Raw genomic sequence first — 18,359 nt, 5'->3', positions numbered from 1 at the left:
GCGAACCGTAATTACACTTTTGTGAGGCTGTATGTCTTGTACCACACTTATGACAGAATTTGGGGATAATTTCCTTAAAATAAGTTACATTCCGTTCTTCGTCTTTTCCCTTTTGTTGGAAACTTCGGTAAAAGTCACTTTTTACCGTGAGGTGCTTTTGTAGTTTTTCGAGTATTATCTCGAATTGAGCATAAGTTTCCGGAATTTCTAGAAACAATAATCTTTCTGATACATTTGGGAGTAGCCTGTCGATCACAAGCGCAATGAACTGAGATTCTGTCCAATTCACTTGTAGTAACAATGCACACCGCTTTCTATCTAAGAAAAATTGGAGAGGGGATTCCTTCACTGACTGCTTGCATAGCACATATGTCTGGATAATCTCGTCCCTGCCCAATGAGGTCACAAAAACGTCTAATATATCAGTTACTAAATGTTGCCATTGCACACCTTCTCGAAGATGTTGCAACCACTTAGGCACTAAACGTTCGTGTACTTTGTCTAGTAATGAAACAAGAACATCGTGTATAGTGAAAATTTTAAGTTCCAGAATTTTCTGAATTTCTAGCAAGAAACCAAATATAGATATAGCATCACAATTAATCAAGCGAGGAATTTTCTGTAAGAGATTATGCATCGAGCTAGATGCTGCCTGAGTTGATATTTTAGATAGTTCTGGTCCCTTGAATATGGTCCCTGTATTCACAACAGACGTGACATTTTCTTGACGAGAAATGGGTTGAAAGTTAATCAAATCTCCCCCACTCGAGTTACCACGGTTTACACACGTGAACTCCATTGCAGATAAAGGATTTAGTTCATTATGTAACGCAGATCTTCTAGTTGAAGACATTCCGCCGAAAGGAATTCCCTGTGGAGTATCTAGTACCCCCGTTTCATCTACAGTTACAAATGGGTTTAACTGGTAGTGCGCCATTTGACAGAAGTTTTAACTGTCCCCTACAATTCGACAGAGAACCACGCTCTGCATCTATATGCACGTTAAACTGGATTGTTCAATGCATACAAACCTTTAGAAAGCGCGCAGTGGAAATTTCCGCCTTATAGGTCTACTTATTTTGCTATGGGGCAGCTATTTTAATAGAAAGTACACATAAAACACCTTTTCCAAAATATGCGAGTTTATTCATTTTCACATAATGTGCAAGCACCATTAGTCTACGTAAAGAAAGATCGTCGGTGTTAAACTCGCTGAACTAAACATTTTCATGTCGTATCACTTGTGCCAGTTGGATGGATATTAATTTAACTAAATAATTAATAATGATGAACTAAATCTATTCCTTTACAGTCAAGTCAATTCTCCACGTAGTTTAACGGACGAGAAAGATGAACAAAATATAATTTGGGTGTGTGAGTGCCAATTCGAAACTTAAAAGTACTTATCCTTCTCCTCCCATGTCGTGGTTTCTCGGACACCTTCCTAAGGTGTCTGTCTAGAGGAAAAACTACTTCCTCTCCCTGGGTCAGAATCCAAAATGCGCTGCCTGAAGGGCTGCGACTTCGCACCAAGGTTTCCTTGTTACGTCATTGCGTAACCGATGCTATTGCCCTCTGGTGGCAAAATTGAGAAGATTCCATCCATCTGGCACACAAATAAACAAAATGACGGCTCCGCGCTACGGTCCATAACACTAACCTCTCAACTGCTATTTTCTGTGCTATACGTACATGTAATTGGTAAATCTGTAGAAAATATCATTATAAGTTACCATTTTGGTAACTATGGAAACTATTTTTTAATCAATCTTGTTTTCTACCATAATAAAATTTACAGATTTAAGGATTAGCTCCATGCTAGTAATACGAATCGTACTTTAAAAAAATGTGGCAGTATAAGCACTGCTCTACACTTGTCAGCCACAATATTAGTTGGTATTTCTTTTTACGAACGCTGTAATACCCATGAGTCATTTAGTAATTTTTCCAACTTCAACAAATATTTTGGGTAATATGATTTAAGAAGAGATATTTTCGAAATTTTGGTGCCTCTTCTGGCATTTTTAATGCATATTTTGCTTTTCTGCGACATATACTAGCTGTATCCAATCATTTATTTAATTTTCTGTGAAAGTCGCATGTATTATTCACATTTGATTAGCGGAATATTATTTTCATGTTTCCTTTAACCTCCTTATAACCATTGTTTCTATATCACCTCCGAATAAAACTCCATATTACGTACTACTGTCTGGTGTGAAACAGTTGTTTTAAGACTTGACTTAAGTTTTCGGTACATTTCATTACAAGATGTTTCCGTATGCAGCTGCTCCCAAAATAAAAAGAAGTTAGTTAATTGAACTGCATGAAATAGATTGGGGGAAGAATCATTAAATTAATGATAATTATCTTTGTTGAAATGCTGAATCTAAATATTATAAAACTATCTCTTCCAAGAACAATTACTTTCTTCTTAATTACGTTTATACGAGGGTGGTTCAGCATGCTCCGCCCCTGACCCATTTCCATTGATAGTAGAGACCTGTAATTTTATATGTAACATTGTTCATTCGTTAGACTAATATCCACAAAGTTTCAAGAATTTACAACAATTTCTCTCTTTGTTACACGTTGATGATCAATAAGAAATGTAGCCACATGTGATACAATGGAATAATCTCAGGTCCGAGCAGTGATAAAATATTTACTCAAGAAAAATCTAACACCGAAAGACATCCATGCAGATATGGTGGGAACTCTTGGAGACTCTAGCAACTCATATGATCCAGTGAAGAAATGGTGCCGTGAATTTAAATGTGGTCGGCAGACCTGTGAAGTTGAGCATGGTGGTTGCTCATCTGCAACGGTGACCACAGCAGAAATGATTACAAAAGTGCATGACATGATTTTGGCAGACCGGCGAGTGACTGTCCGCCATATAACAGACACATGTGGCATCTCAACTGGCAGTGTGCATTCAATTTTTCATCATCATTTGTTAATGGAAAAAATCTCTGCACATTGGGTCCCGAGAATGCTGACAGTCAACCAAAAGAGGACACGTCGTGTGAAAGTCAGAACCTGTTGCGGACAATAAAGGCTGACAAGCCAAAGTTTCTGAAGAGATTTGTTACAATGGATGAAACGTGGGTTCACCACTTCGATCCCGAAAGTAAACGCCAAAGCATGCAATGGAAACACCCCCAATGAAATTCAAGGTTCAACCATCAAAGGGCAGAGTGATCGCATCTGTGTTCTGGGATGCAGAAGGAATCCTTTTGATAGATTATCTCCAACAGGGAAAGACAATCACAGGTGTTTATTTTGCAACCCTAATTGAAGAATTACGTACTGCCATCAAGGAGAAACGCCGCGGAATGTTCGCCCGTGGTGTGTTGTTCCATTGTGACAATGCTCCGGCCCACACCTCCCAAGTTGCGGTGGCTGCAATTCATGCAGCAGGGTTTGAAATTGTCCCTCATGCCCCTTATTCTCCAGATCTAGCCCCCAGTGACTTCCACCTGTTCCCGAACATGAAGAAACACCTTTATGGAAAATATTTTGCCAGTGATTCCGAGGTTATGGATGTTGTGAATGCTTGGTTGCAGAACCAACCAAAATAATTTTTTTCTCCTGGGATTGAAGCACTGGAAGGCCGATTGGAAAAGTGTGTTAATGTTGCAGGGGACTATGTTGAAAAGTGACAGTGATTTGGCTTTCCTACGAGGGTTCCTTCTATGTCAGGGGCGGAGCATGCTGAACCACCCTCGTATTCAAACTATATATGTGTAACTTATCCATAATTAACCAGTTTCCCGCTAGTGTCTGCATCTAGTTAACATACGTGTATGTATAATGTGTGTGTGTGTGTGTGTATATATATATACGTATAAACTTAAACTTCAGTGAAGTAAATATCACACGATAGCAACATATCAAATCAGGTATATGATTATAACAGTATTTTAAAATAATAATACAAATGTATTCGTGTAAGAAGAAAGTTTTATATATTTTATTTTTACTTCTTACTCAATTCAAGTATATAGTGACAAATTTAATAATTGAGAACATATACACATGGGAAAACTTCCCTAACTGTGCAAAGAAGAGGTAATGCCGGTTCCAAGCGAAATCCTGCCTGTTCTTGTCATATATATATATATAAGCCATATTCGGGTTATTTTTCTGCAAATTTTACATAATAAATTAGTTTTGTACGTGCCCAACTGACGATCCTGAAGTTCTGAACAACATTCTGAGTATTCTAAGTATTTCTTCATGTTGGCTAAGAATGGTGAACTCGATTTATAAATTTCAATGTCAAAAGTTTACAAGGCGGGAAAATATAAAGAGACTAATATAAAAGGTGGAAATTTTACATAAGAAACTAGTTCTGTAATAAACACAATTGGAAGTTCGTGACTGCGTGTGAACTGGAGAACTTTATATTTAAGTATACAGAAGGTTGTTTCACTTTGATGGTAACGATTTAGATCACCAGGGAGCAGCACGTAGGCATAGCACATAGCAGCCAGAGCTAGTAGGACGAAAGTACTGTGTGTTGACTTACAAAGACGATGGTTGGTGTGTGAGTGAGTGTTTATATGGCACCAACAATTCCAGTCTTTTGGGAGCGGTACATCTGTGCCCTTCCGACGTTGGTTATAGTTATAGCCATATAATTAAACAGTGCCACATGAAAGCATTCCATGTGTCAAAGAAGGGCATCAATGCAGTGTTGAATCGCCATAAAGCTTGCACCGTACCTGTTGCTGGAACCAGTCAAAGTGAGCCCCGGACATATCGGAAGCCCAAGCGTTTCTCCGATGTTGTGCGGAAAGTGAGATCCTTGGTGCGATGTGAAAACCCTGCAACGCAAAGAGTGATTGCACAGGCAGTGCAATGTTTCCCTGCAACTGTAAATCGCATCATAGCCCAAGATTTACAACTTGTGCGGAAACACAAGGCTCAAGTTCATAAGTTCGTGCCTCACATATCCAGGAGAGGAAAACCAACAGTCGGAAGCTCTACGAACGCCATCTGGCAGGGGACCGCTGGAAGTGTGTGGTGTCCCTGGATGAAGCATGGGTGTATCTGTCGGGATGTGGTAAAAAAAGGGCCATCTACTATCGTCCACGTGATGCAAGAGGTTGATCTGCGTGGGTACGTGAATGTGCTGAAAGTTTTCACGCGGGTTCATGGTTGTTGGTGGTTACTGCCATAACGGCAAACTTCCACTGCGCAGAGTAAAAAAAAGGCTAAAATAAATGCAGCCTATTACCAGACGAATATTGTGAAGCCACTTTACAGACATGACATTCCTTCTCTCTATGGCAGCGACACATCTCGTGTTGTCACCCACCAGGACAAGGCTTCCAGTCATACGGCAAAGTCCACGCAGGCATACATGGATCGGATGGCACGTGAAACGGGCATTCATGCAATCCCCTTTACAGACATCCCTGTGAAATCCCCCGAGGCCTCTTCCATGGAATTTTGTGGGTTTCCGTTGTTGAAATGAGCCTTGGGGAAGCAGACGGCCCCGCACAATTGAGGGTCTTTGGAAAGCCTGTCAGGAGGAATATGATCGTTTGGACCAATGTCTTCTTCAACGCAGTCTCCTCCAATGGAAACTCCGCTGAAGGGCCATTGCTGCAAGACAGAGGTATCACGTGGAGCACCACCGCTCATGGCGTCACGGTTTTTCTTAAGGTGAGGTGGGTTCTAACTTTGTAACCATGGACGTGAAACGACCTTCTGTACCTGAATTTATGATTTTTTTCCTGTCTCGGCTGTCATTGACAAGCATCCAGGCAATAGCTCCTACTGCTTTGCTTACCTCTTGCCATATAATATAATTCAGTTATTTACCTAAAATATGATCTTTATGAGTCAAGATACAATTATTGTATTAATATTCGTCTCCTAGTATATTAAAGACTACACAAATTTTAAGTATCACCGTGTTCGGAAGGTGTCAGACCGTACTTGAAGCGAGCATCCTCCGAGAATGGTCTTGAAGTCGTGTACTGGAAGCGAAAGTCTTTCGAATTGCACTTCGACTGCAGTGCCAAACACGATCAGTAAATAAAAATGAGAACACCTTGTTTTCCACGCGTTTTAAAAACTTGTTTTTCACACTATAAATCACACAGCATTATCAAATATTCTTATACATACATTTCCTCAAGTTATAAGAACTTCAACCAACAACTTGCTGGCCTATAACGTATATCTAATCTGTGCTTCTGGCTTTGTACCTCCGTGATTTCAAACAAATGAACAACGAGTGCAGAGATCACGTGATCAAGTCTGCAACGATCTGTGCTCCGAGCTGTGGTCTCGATAGCTTGTGTACTTGGCGCTTTCGAACCGCAGTAGGTGACGTCACTTTCGTCAAGACCACGCTTCAAATCTGTACTTCATACCTTTCGGACACAGCCTATCTTTATCATGTAGTGAAAGATTTGAAAGCTTGAGAGTCTGTTCAATCATTCAGTCCCAAACAGCGTTAGAAGAGCATCTGTAAGGGGTCTGTTGATAGAGGAGTAACCACGGCTCTCGATTTGTAATGCAGGGGTATGTGAGATCAATTTCGAGTGGGGCATATAGCATTGGTTTTGGTTGATCCCACAATAAACTTTGGGCCTAGTCCATATAAACCGATCTGACATTAAAGTATACCTAAAACGAACTTTGAAGAATATATTTAGAAGATAAGCTTCAGTCATAAGAATGAATATATTAATAAAGCTGTATTAAATAAGAAAGATATGATAAGAAACATAGGCAAAAAAGGGAGGAATTTCACATTTTAAAGACACCTATACTTTTTTTCGCTGCTCCTACAAAGACGTTTAATACCGGTGTTGATGCTCTGCATAGATCCGTATATATTATAAAATGAATTTTATTCAAAGATCTAACTCCAGTGTATAACACTAAGGAATAAAATATGCATTTCTTTTGAACTTAGTAAATTTCCTCATCAGCATAACATACAAAGATTAATTTCCAAGAATCATAAACTTGAAATAAATAAGGAAATAATAATCAAATTTGTCGTACGTGCAGGTGATCAGAAGAAAATCGCCCACTTGGGACACTGTAGATACTCTCGGGTATATATATATATATATATATATATACACACACACACACACATTGTCATGAAAGGCGAACGAGCATTAAAAGCTAAAAGTAAAATCCAAAGTTTAACTCAAGCACACTGACCCAGCGACAATAACACAATTCCTCAGGCTAGACAGAATCCAGCTTGCAACTACAGGATTGCTCTTCTTGATCGACAGATGGAAGTAGTGGCACTGTAGGTTGCAAGCTCATCAGAAACACGGCACGCGGCGAATCGGATAAGTACCCCGGATCTTTGGAAACATCAAGAGGGTGCAAAGGTTGTCGTGGCCGCCGTTAAGGTGCTGACACAACGGCTCCGTGGAACTTGCGCCGGTGTAACTTCCGCCGACAAGAAAAACTGCGGAAACACCGTGATCAATGGAGAAGTTGCGCCGAAGACACATTGTTGCCAACCTGACATCAAATACTCCAAATCGTCGAAGATAATAAATATACAGATACCAATGCGGAACCATACTTGTTGCTTACATTTCCAAGTTACATACATTAGAAATCATAATTGTTAACATAATTTCGTTACATAACATTGATCATTTGTCGTTCTACAGTTACAGAAAGTACTTTACATTCTACATCATACAGAAAGTACATTATGAAACACATGACAAACATTATCAAACTCTTTGAACATACCCCAAGCTTCAAAGACATCTCCTGAAGTCCCCTGATTTCTGATAATCCTGTAGAATGTTCCTCATCCTTTGATCCAAACAGACTGCACACTTTTATCGCTTTCCACGAACTCCACCTAACTCAATGTCCTTCAGTAAAGTCGTGTGATGGCATGCATCTTCTTTCAACTTACCGAGGAAAAGAAAGAAGGTAGAATGGAAGAAATTAACTTTCGATGCCATCCCTCAACAGTGTTGTTAGTTCTGTGCCGTTGGTTGTGGCAATACCGCACAGGAATGTTTTGTTTGCCAAGCCATGTATCAACTAAATAATCGTTGAACTGTGTAATCTGGCTGCTTTGCGGCGAATTATCCATGATTGCAAGAAACCCAGCTTCGACATCAGTAGCTGGGAGATGTGCCAATGCAGCGCACAACTTGACATGTCGTCTAATATCTTCTTTCTCGGTGTACTCTCCGCTTAGACCCACTTTCTGAACTGCCCTCCACAGAGCTTGATTGAAGTGGAAATTACATCTATTTATATCCAGTTCAGGCCAAGCATCCTTGCTGCTTCTGAAAATGTTGTATATTTGAAGTCCATCATTATGGTATTGGGATTTAACCCCGGACACCATCTTTGCTAAATTAAAAAGTCGTAGATAAGTGCAACATTTCTTATCTGGAAGAAGAGCGTACACTGCTGGTATAACACAAGTCACATCGTCAGTACTCCCTGCATCTACGTGAATAGTGTACAAGTGAGTGTACTGTTTTGGACAACTGTCGAAAGTTCCTTCGGCAAAGGCACAATTGGTATTTTCCAAAAAAATCCTTACTCCCTCCGTAGCAAACATGAAAATTCTGGAGCCATCAGTGGAAGCAACCTGCAGAAAACTTTTTCCCGTCAAAAACCTCATTTGTTCCTCCAGGATGAAAATGTCCTCTGCCTTCTCGGGTTCTTGTCTGACACCCAGAGAGGCTTTTAGTAGCTTGTTCAAGCCCGACTTTACCGACGAATACAGGGTAAGTTCGGTAACCATTTCGTAACTGTTATCCTGTACAGCTTTCATCTCTTGCGAGAACACTTCTGGAACAGGTACACCTACATCTTCCCGTACTCTCTTCCTACAAAGAGTTAGTACCTTCCTCACTTCAGCTGCTGCTTTATTTGGTACGCATGTATGGTCCTTCTGCGAAATAATTGTTTCTCCATTTGTTGATATTGTCGCCAGGACAACCCCTCTTCTCGTTCAGGCAGGCCTGAAATAATATAAAAAATGGTTATATGGTGTACGGTTTCTATTAATTAATTAATTAGTTCTATTAACTACAACAAAACAAGAAAAAGATTATTATTACAATTTTTAAAGAGACTTACCCATAGCACTGATCCCTGGTTTCTCCTCTTGAAGCGAATTTGGAACTCTATTTCTCACTCACGAATTGAAGTACTTACAAGTCTGGTCTATATATATATATATATATATATATATATATATATATATATATATATATATATATATATATTGTCCTGTTAGTATTTCTATTAGTAGGAAAAGTGAAAGGTGTATTTCTATTCGTATGGAAAAGTGACATGTTTTTCTATTCGCAGAGAAAGGGAAAGATGGAGTTCTATTCTATTCGTATCGAAAAGTGACAAGTGCTTTTCTATTGCTTAACCTATTATATTCGTAGAAAAAAATGAAAAGAACAGGTAAAGGAATGTAAGTGGGGTTGGTAACACTTCACGCAAAATCCATCCCGGCGCAAATTCTACGCGGCTCAAATTCCACCGGCGCAAACTCCCAACACCCGACACAACCGGCGCCTGCTATTCGGGGTGGTTGCTTACTCGTGCCGTGGTCGTCACCAGTGTCTGAGACGTCAGAGGGGTCGTTGCCCGATTAGGTGAGTGCTCGTCCTCCTTCCTTACCTCTTCACCGAGTCAAGGGGTGCTACCCTCAACCTATAAAAACCAGTTGAGTATTGTTTTACTGTTACGTCCCTAAGTGACATCCCTAAGTGACACAACAGAAAATTATCTGCCCGTTCGGCCTTCCACAAAGATTTAAACATATTTCCTCCTGTTATGAAAACTTTGAAAAAATAAATCAATTCATCAACTACAATCTAGCGGGATACAGTAAAGCACTTCATTTCTCGCTTCAGATTTGAAGATTTGAAGATCGCCTTCTTTTAGAAGAAGTGAATGTTTTTCTATGTGAAATTATCTCCACTTTCTTAACTTTCTTCTGTATCGTTTTACATTAAAATACATCTTTCCTGTTTAACTGAATGTTTCTGTCTTCTTAAATACTTTTTATGGGTGTTGCATGTCACTATTATGGAGATTTGCGAATGTACTCTTCTAATGTTTATGTGAACATTGATGTTTCTGTACATAGAGAGAGCTTGTGTAGCGCTGAATTCCCATTTTCACTTTTCTCGCAATTCGTTCTGAGTAAAGTGGTATGATACCCGATGCACCACTCTGGATAAGGAATTCATTGTAGTTGCAAAAATATGCAGAAATAACATCAACGATATCTAACTATTATTTCTTCATTTTCTTTAATAGTAATGTTTGTGCATTTCGACGTAGGTAAGTTGTAACATATTTGTTCTTTTAAGATGTACTTGTTAATGTTCATTAGTTTCTTTAATATACTAATTTCGGATATTAAAATTAGTGAGATATGAAATGTGAATTAACGGGAGAGGGAGGGACTCTGTGTAAAGTCCCCGAACAAACCCAAGCATCAATGTAAACAGAGGTAGATTTGTGCAAGGTTATTAAAATTCCATAAGGATAAGTCGTTTGCTTGTGTATTCAAAATGTATACATATGATGACGTAAAGTTCCCTGATATGAAAATAACCTACGTAAATTCACATGGGAGTGTTGCTGTTTTTGAGTTGCTGTTTTAAGTCCAATTTATGCACAGATTCGCAATCATTTTGTTGCAAAATGAAGCAATAATTCGTGAATATATAACAGCGGGACAGTGAACCCTGTCAAAAATTATAATATCTTCTGAACGGTAAATAAGATCCAAAAATGTTCAAGTTCACTACATGGAAATTCATAGGCCGAATCGAATGGTTGTGTATCGAAAATGCATTGTTTTCAGAGGTGTCTCAATCCAAACTAGGTCTCCCAACTGACAATAAGACGCCATATCTGCTGTATCGTGGATAGAAATTAACAAAACATATATTTTCTTTTCTTTCAGACGTTGCAACCTATAGCGGGTGCACGGCATTTTGCAGTAAGTAAAATACTGATTTGTAGCTTCAGCATCTTGTTAAGTACATCGTTATGTCATCTGCAATTGGCTTTACCTGAACAGTCCCAATGTTTGTTCATTCTTGTGTTAACTTTGTATATTGCATAGTTCATATTTAACATATTAACCATGTTGTTTGCTTATTTTTTAAATGTTACAATGAAAAATGCTTGGCAACTGTACAGATTAACTCCCATTGGGCAGCAGCAGGGTCTAGATATTCTCGCATTCACCCGCTTTGTAGTTTAGAATTATTTGGGTAGGTACACACAAGAGCTTCCAAGGCAGTCACGAGTATCCACAACTGGGAAGAAACGAGTTGCGATAATATTCGACTAGATGGTGCTCTTCGCATCTTAGAAACCAACAAAACACAAATACGATGTAGAGAGTGCAAGAATAATACTAGGAAAAAGTGTCAGAAAGTGCAACGTGGGATGTCGCATCAAATGTTTTGAAGGGTTTCACAATTCAAATTCAAATTCAAATTCTTTATTTACGTGGGCAAGGTTCAGCCTGAGGCTGTTCTGCCACCTAACCCGTGTCATCGATTACATTTAAATTTACATTTCTTATACATACGTTATTACAGTATTAATACAGTGTGCAATCAGCTGAGTTGAACGGATGTGTTTTCGCGCAGATCCTGAGTGCAGTGAAGTGTAACGGAATGGGAAACAGTGTTGTGCAGTGGCGCCTGGCTATAGGCGCGTGGAGCGGGAGATGGAGGCCCCAATCGGGGCAAGCGGGAGAGCAGCTCCCCGCTAAAGAAGTGCGTTTGCTTTTTGTGGCCATGATTACTCTGGTGTTATTAGTGTTGAGTGGCTTGGAAGAGAATCCTGGCCCCTGCACCATCGAGGACGTCATGGCAAAACTTGACTCCATGGACGAAAAACTTAACTCAGTGACCAAAGATACGGCCATGTTGAAGGGTGAAATATCCAAACTCACAAAGGAACTGAATGACACGAGACAAGAAAATGACAGGCTTAAGCAACAAGTGCTTATGAACGAGGATGCTATAGATAGATTGGAAAGTCAATCAAGAAGAAATAACCTCGTTTTCTGCAACATAAGGGAGGAACGTGAGTAGACATGGGCCAGAACAGAAGACTTGGTAAGGGAGTTTTTATCAACGGAAATGGGAATCGATACTGATGATTTCGATATTGACAGAGCGCATCGTCTCGGCATGCCAAACGGACGGACCCGGCCAATAATTGTAAAATTGGCATTTTATAAAAGGAGGGAGGAAATTTTATTGAACAGTTATAGAGCCAAGAATACACCAGTCTATATCCAAGAAGACTACACGCGCCGAACGCGGATGGTACGTTCAGAACTCAAACCGTACCTTATAGAAGCAAAGGCTCGCGGTCAACATGCTAAATTGCAATATAACAAGCTACTCATAAATGGAAAACCATTTACTTTGGAAGAACTGAAATCCCCTAACAACGTCTCGTCAAAACCAGTTCCAGCAAGTTCCAGAAACGCACAAGGAAATTTGGCATCAGCTTCGAACAAAGGACCCCAATCGTCTCCAGGAAAGAAGGAAGTCGTCGACCTCGGCGGAAACAGCAGGACTCCCCCCATCCCTCCACACAGTGGACAATCGCCAGCGTCTGGAACTGCATCTGATAGAACGTGGACTCCAAAACCCCCAGGCCATGAGTTTCGGAAGGTGCGTGCAGCTTCTATGGAGGGATGAAGACGAAGGCCGAATCTCGGAAGCAGGTTGGAAATTCCCACCCCCTCCCAAATCCCCCCCCCCCCAAGTGACGTGGTAGCAGTGACAGCAACGGAGGAAGAATGTCAGCCCGGGGGCAACTCCCACAAACATAAACACGTAAGTTCTCAGACTAAAATATTTAGCATAGTGTACCAAAATGTTCGCGGGTTGCGTACCAAAATGCAAGTGTTCTCTCAGAACATATTATCTAACAATTACAGCATCGTAGCAATTACAGAGACTTGGCTTAATGAAAACCATCTAAGCACGGAACTTTTTGATGATCGCTATAACGTGTTCCGATCTGACAGGAACGCGACTGACTCTGGGAAAAATCTGGGTGGGGGTGCTCTTCTGGCAATTCATAACAAATACGCAGCGACGCTCGTAGGCAAATTTAACGACGACCCTAACGTCGACTCATTGCTTGTGAAAATTGTAATTCATGGACTGCCTACCTTATACATCTGTATTGTTTACTTTACTCCATGCTGTAATGACAAGTCTTACAACTTATTTTATAATTTTCTTGAAAGGCATTGTACACCCGCACATAACATTCTCCTCATAGGTGATTTCAATATCCCTTGCATAACAAGCAACGAATACAACCTCGTTAACGCCACTCCCGTATGTCGCGACTTATACAATCATATGTGCTTTTTTCAATTACGCAGCGCAAATAACATTCAAAATAGTAACGGCAAAACTCTCGATCTTGTGCTAAGTAACGTTTTTGGCATGCAGTTGACACGAGAAACTCAGCCACTCGTGCCTGAGGATAAGCATCATCCTTGTCTCGTAATTGAAATAAAGCACAGAAAAAGGACAGAGTAACCATCCACCAAACAACCTCTCGTACAATTTCAAAAAAGCTGACTTTAACAAACTATACAACAAACTATCGGTCGTTAACTGGAATACACTAAAACTCTGTGATAACGTAAACGAAATGACAGATATGTTTTACAACATAATATACGAAGCATTTGACGCGTGCATCCCCTTAAGACGCATAACCCCTCCTAAATATCCATGCTGGTTTACCGCAAAATATAATTTAAAAAAATAAAAGCAAAGGCTCACCACCACCAAAAATGGAAGCAAAACGTAGGTAACCCAGTTCACCATGCCAACAAATTTAAAGAACTCAGAAAAGAAATAAAAAAAGAAATATCAGCCGCCCATAATAATTACCTGTTCGACATCGAAAGCAATATTCAAAGTGACCCTTCACTTTTCTGGTCGTACATGAATTGCAACATGCAAAACAAACAGTTTCCAGTTTCTTCAAACAATGAACCCATATTAAACCTGAATACCGTCGTTGATGAATTTGCGAAATACTTTCAATCTGTGTACGCAAACAATACGGCAAAGTATAACCTCGAGATCATGGCGGGGCACACAGAGTGCAAAACGCTAGATTCAGTCAACATTCAGATGATCAGTATGTCTGAAATTGAAGCAGCTGTAAAAAAATTAAAGCAAAAGAAGTCGGCGGGGCCAGACAAAATCCCACCCTACATCTTCAAAGGATGTGTAGACATTTTAAAAATTCCACTCTTTATTATCTACAATGCGATATTATCTTCTATGCAGTTTCCCGAACGGTGGAAACTTACTGCCGTATGTCCAGTACCGAAATCCTCGGAGAACAGCAACATACAAAACCATCGTCGTATAGCTCTTTTATCTGCCCCTGCTAAAATATTTGAGCAAATCTTATATTGCCACATATATGACCATGTCAAAGAAACTTTTTCTGAATACCAGCATGACTTTCTGCCAAACTGCTCAATAGAAACAAACCTTGGCGAGAGACTGCATTATATAAGCACGGTGTTAGATGATGGGGGGCAGGTGGATGTAATATACACTGATTTTTCCAAAGCCTTTGACACTGTAAATCATGATGTACTACTAAGTAAATTGGGCATTTTCAACTTTTCCCTTCCCCTCAGGAAACTTATGGCGTCATATTTAATGAATAGAAAACAATATGTTTCGTATAAAGGCCACACATCCAGCGAATTTCTAGTACGTTCCGGAGTACCTCAAGGGTCCAACATGGGACCTCTTCTATTTCTTCTATTAATCAACGACTTACCAGAACATTTGATTAGTTCTAGGAAATTGTTATTTGCAGACGACCTGAAATTCTTTCAAAGAATAAAAATATTGAAGACTGTGTGTGTCTACAACAAGACATAAATAGGTTGAGTGCGTGGTGCTTGCGCGACGGTCTTTCTCTTAATGCAGCAAAATGCTCTTCCGTTACTTATTCTAAACAAAGAACGATCTTAAATTTTCAATATAAACTTAATAATACCAATCTAAAAAAATCTGAAACAGCAAAGGACCTAGGAATATATTTTGACTCTAAGCTAACTTTCACTCACAATATTAACAAAGTAATAGGCAACGCTTACAAACTTATCGGGTTCATTATTAGAATGGGCAGAGACTTTCGAGACACCCAAACACTTAAGGTATTATATTACTCATTAGTGCGTTCAAAACTTGAATTCGGGTCTGTTGTATGGAACATTGACAGTATAGTACAGACTACAAAAATAGAGCGAGTACAATCAAAAATGTTACGTTATATGAAGTATAAACTTGAAGGTACTTATCCCAAATTTGATTCGTACAGTAATCTAATAGAGGAGCTCCGAATGCACAGGCTTGACGATCGAAAGACAGTGCGCGACCTGCTGCTGCTCTGGAAAATATATAATGGAAAACTTTGCTCTCCTCTTTGGATCTCACAATTTAAATTACGCGTTCCTAACAATAAGACGCGACCCAATCATCAAACCTTTTTTGTGAATAGAGCGCGAACAAACATTGTCAAGAAATCCCCTATATGGAGAATGAGTATTCTCTACAATGCCTTAGAAAAGCGTAACAAAAATATTGATTAGTTCTCTATGACATATATACAATTTAAAAACTGTGTAATGAAAACAATATCAAATAACAGTCACTGAAGCATGTATGAAAACCTGTATCTCTGAACTCTCTAACTGGGCGCCAGCCGTTTGAGTTCATTATTGAAAATAAATAAATAAATGATTTAGTTACAAAATCTATTGATAAAATAATTGTAATAAATGTATGAAAAAAATGATACAAAAATTGTGAAAAGACAACTCCATAAAAATAAAATAAAATGAATAAAAAATAAGTAAAAATAAAAACATGTAGACAAAATACATAACATAAACATACACGTTATATCATAGTATTTGATTACAGTCTCTGCTCTGCCAAAAGAAAATTCTTTACTTCATTTCGGAAAGATTCTATTTTAAATATGCTCGACATGGTCTTAGGTAGGGCACTCCATATTTTTGCAGCAAAATATGAAAACGACGTCTGATGTGCCTGTGTGTTGCAGAGTGGAAGGTTAAATTTGAAATTATTTCTTGAATGGTGGCTGTGAATACTGGTGCGAGGGATCAACATGTCTGCCAGATACGACGGCTTGCCAGATGTAATAATTTTATGTATAAGGCAATATGTATGCAGTAGCCGCCTATGGTACATATTGAGGATATTCTTATTATATATGGAAGGTAAAATATGTTCACGTCTCGGGATGCAAAATATGAACCGCATGCACGCATTTTGGCATTTTTGAATCTTTGCTTGTAAAGTTTTATTTATTCTACAAGAGTACACTACGTCACAATAGTCGAGAAATGGATATATAAGTGTTTCAACTAATCGCTGCTTGATTTCTGAAGATAATAGTTTGTTAAATTTAAACAAGAATCTAAGTGTTCCAAATGATTTATTGATTTGGCGGCTAATATGCTCATTCCATGATAGACGAGTGTCAAATATCAGTCCAAGACTTTTAACTACTTGAGCTCTAGGTATGACATCATCATTTATTTTAATTGTTGTATTAGTGTGCTCGACCGAACCAATAGCATTTCGAGTTCCAATAAATGTATAACATGACTTATTAGCAGTAATTTTAAGGCCATTTGCATCACACCATGTTTTTATCGCACCCAAATCATTACTTATGTATTCAATACTTATGGCAATTTCTGTTGGATTGAATGATTTGGTTAGTTGAGTGTCATCAGCATATGAATGTACGTTACAGTATTTGACAACTGAGGGTAGGTCTGCAATATAAATCGTAAACAATAAGGGACCTAATATAGATCCTTGTGGAACGCCAGATGAAATATATAAATTATTAGATAATAAAGTAGGCGACAGTTTTACACGTTGATTTCGGTTACTTAGATATGAAAAATACCATTTAAGGGTAGATTGTGAAAAACTGTAATATTTCAGTTTACTGAGCAGTAATTTATGTTGTACCGTATCAAATGCTTTGGACAGGTCCAATAATATTAATGCAGTGAGAAATTTCTTATCCATAGCCTGGAGGATGTCATTTGTGACTTTCAGCAAAGCCGTAGCAGTGCTGTGTGCTGGCCGAAATCCTGACTGTGAGGGTGGAAGAATATTGTTTTGGGCAATGAAGATAAATGTCTGTTTATAGATTATTTTTTTCTAGCAGTTTTGAACACACAGGCAGAACACTAATAGGTCGAAGGTCGTTTACATTAGTTGGCCGGGTCGTCTTAGGGAGTGGTGTTATCAAAGCTTCTTTCCATTTCCTGGGAAATACGGATTTCTCGAGCGAAAAGTTAATAATATGTGTGATAATAGGCAAAATAAAAGGTAGCGATAACTTCAGCATTGTAGTTGATATTCCATCTGCACCAATAGCAGTAGACTTGATTTCGTACAAACATTTTCTTACAGTATAGCCATCCACTTCTTTAAAAGCAAATTCGGGAAGCATATTATTAAACTTTTGGTTACTAAATTTTAAACATTCTTGAGATATCAGACGTTGGTCGATATTTAGACTATCAATTGAATTAATAAAGTGCTCATTTATCTCGTTCGCATTGTCAAACGTGGAGGGGAGATCATTTTTATTTGAGCCAATGCCTACAGATTTCATCTCCTTCCATAAATGCTTTGGTTGTCTTGGTGTTTTATTGATTTTATACTCAAAATAATACTTTTTTTCTTGCCGAATAACGGATGTCGTGAAATTTCTCAATTCTTTGCATTCTTTCCATGCAGATTCAGTTCCGATTCGCTTGAATTTACGAAACGCATTGTCCCTTAGTTTCATCAACAGCTTCACATTCGATGTAATCCACGGCATACGTTTGTTACGAACTCGTGTTTTACGAACTGGCGCGTGCTTGTCAAAGAGATCAAGTAAGTTGACATTGAAATACTCTACTTTCATATCCAAGTTATCGGTGTTATATATTTTTCCCCAGTTAATTTTTTCTGCATCCTTCACGAATTTATCATAATCAATATCACCGTATTTTCTGTCGTATATAATTCTGTTCACGCTTTCTGGTTTGGTATACGCAAGTACAACGTGGGTCATTCTATGATCGCTATTGCTGACTGGCTCACCGACACCTTGTTGGATTACATTTTGCATGTTGCTGACAAACGTCAGATCAATTAATGACTTAGTCGTGGAGGTTATTCTGGTCGGTTTATTGATTATTTGCGTTAATTGAAATTGATTAAACAAATTTT

At 38.9% G+C, this 18,359-nt stretch overlaps 1 long non-coding RNA gene across 1 annotated transcript in view; it reads left to right on the top strand.

Moving 5' to 3' along the window:
* The window catches only part of LOC145981530 (uncharacterized), a 37,865-nt gene that overhangs the window by 6,232 nt on the left and 13,274 nt on the right, over nucleotides 1–18,359 (top strand). Inside the window, exons 3-4 of the long non-coding RNA XR_014440966.1 lie at nucleotides 10,312–10,335; nucleotides 10,967–11,002. This is a non-coding gene — a long non-coding RNA (uncharacterized LOC145981530). The remainder of the gene's footprint in view (nucleotides 1–10,311; nucleotides 10,336–10,966; nucleotides 11,003–18,359) is intronic.

The sequence above is a fragment of the Lepisma saccharinum genome, chromosome 29 (genome assembly GCF_977018435.1).
Source record: "Lepisma saccharinum chromosome 29, izLepSacc3.1, whole genome shotgun sequence".
Taxonomy (NCBI): domain Eukaryota; kingdom Metazoa; phylum Arthropoda; class Insecta; order Zygentoma; family Lepismatidae; genus Lepisma; species Lepisma saccharinum.
Note: the sequence above shows the minus strand (reverse complement) of the source record. Positions and strands in the feature narration are given on the sequence as shown.